Source organism: Molothrus ater, chromosome 1 (assembly GCF_012460135.2).
Source record: "Molothrus ater isolate BHLD 08-10-18 breed brown headed cowbird chromosome 1, BPBGC_Mater_1.1, whole genome shotgun sequence".
Taxonomy (NCBI): Eukaryota; Metazoa; Chordata; class Aves; order Passeriformes; family Icteridae; genus Molothrus; species Molothrus ater.
Window position 1 is genome coordinate 121,182,408 of NC_050478.2, and position 2,076 is coordinate 121,184,483.

Genomic DNA, 2,076 nt, shown 5'->3' on the forward strand with positions numbered 1-2,076 from the left:
CCGGCAGGACCCCGGGTTTGGACGTCCAGCGTTGTGCCTGACCGCCGTGCGAGCGCCGGGGTGTCCGGCGAGTGCCTGAGGTAAAAGCGTCCGGGAACTGCTTCGGCCCAGCAGGGCCGGAGCCGGCGGTGTCCCGGGATCCGCTGCGTCTCGGGCATGGGCTGTGTCCCGGGATCCGCTGTGTCCCGGGCACGGGCTGTGTCCCAAGATCGGCGGTGTCCCGGGATCAACTGTTTTCCGAGCATTGGCAGTGTCCCGGGCACCGGCTACTTCCAGAGTATCGGCTGTGTCCCCAAGCACGGGCTGTGTGCCAGAACCGGTGGTGTCCCGAGCACGGGCTGTGTCCCGAGCACCGGCTGTGTCTGAGCACGGGCTGTGTCCCGAGCACCGGTTTTGTCCCGGGCCGGGCGGGACCCTCTCCGCCACCAGAGCCGGCCTTCCCTGCAGGAGGCTGACAGCAGCTCTGGGTGTCGGGGCTGCCAGCGGGCTTTCTGCGGCAGGATTTCCCCTATTCCAGCCCTAAACCCCGTCCTTTACGCCACCTCCCGCCCGCGCTCAGTACCGCGGCGGGAATGGAGCTGGGGGGGAATGCTGCCCGCAAGATCCTTCACCGGGACGCACGGGCGAACGGGAACCATGGGCTGCCTTTGTGCCGGGATGTGTTTTGATCAGGCTGGGCATCTTTTCGGTTCGCCGTACAGAATCAGTAACTGCACCGTGGAGTAGGGAGGGCGGCTCGGGAAGCAGCGCTCCCCACCACAGCAGCTTGGAAGGCTGCTCAGGGTTGTGGCTCCTAAGTCTCATCCTGTGCGCGCCTAAAATCACCCAGAGACACCGGCACATCACTACACACACACGGGAAGAAGAGAAATTAGTGGAACTCTGAGCAGCAAAGGACTGTCCGGTGTAAAAAACCGTGTAGACATAAGGAATGCCGACCTCTGCGTTTACTGACTTTATTTGCTGCCAAGTAACAGCACGCAGAGGTGTAGCACTAACGCCTGAGAACATTATTGAGAGTACTTTGGATCCTAGTTACATTTTTTTACTATAGTGTTATTTTGTGCTAATACAGACGTTTGTATTACTTGATCTCATTAGCAGTATTATAAAGGGCGTGGATTAAAATCAGCACGCAAAACCACCTGCAATATTTACTTAAGAGGTTGTCTGCACGTTCTTCCAAAACTTTTGAACTCGAATTTGTGCTCAATCCGAGAGGCAGCATTCCCAAAGTTCCCACAACTTTTCTGAAAACTGGCGGCTACACAGGGAAGAAAGCGCAGCGTCGTGCACTTAAGGCACACGGCTGCAGGCGAGCAGAGGCAGTGGGATGAGTCCTGCACACCCATGTGTGGGAAATCGCAAGGGCACGCTCTGGTCCTTATCCTTTGAAACTGGCAAATGGAGGTGCGGGATGCTCCGGCGCCGGGTGGCCGCAGGGTGCCCAGCTACAGGGAGCGGCCGCTGTTATCGCACCAAAGAAAATACTTTCCGTGTGCTGGCACCTGTGAGCTCCTATTTCAGTCAGTGGCGGGTGCGATATCAGTGACCTCTGTACTTGGCTGACAGACCAAGAAGCCATGAAGGTTTTCCTGAGCGGTTTCTCACAGCTCAGCAGAGGATCCCCAGGCACGCGGGCATCGTGCATCCTGTGGTGGCCCGGTGATTCCTGTGGGCTTCCAGCTTCCCTGAGTCTCTAGCCCCGAGCACGAACCTTCAGCGCCCGTGCGCGTTCCTCTCACCCGCGCTGCGGCACCGCACCCGAGATGGCGCTCCGGCGAGGCGCGGCGCATCCCGGGACTTGTAGTCCGAGGGCGGACTGGGGCGAGCTGGAGCCGCCGGGACTCCCGCCCCGAGCAGCGCAAACCACCGGCCGTCCCGTCCCCGTTCTCGTCGGGGACCTCCCCCGGCGGCAGGGCGGAGCGGGGCGGGGGCGGGGGGTCCCGGGAATGCGGGGCGGGATGGGCCGGCCCGGGGGAGGGGCTCGGCCGCCCGGTCCGCCCTATATAGAGGGGCCGAGCGAGCAAGATGTTCACTGCCAGTAGCGGGGCCGCGGGCGGGACGGGGCAGGAC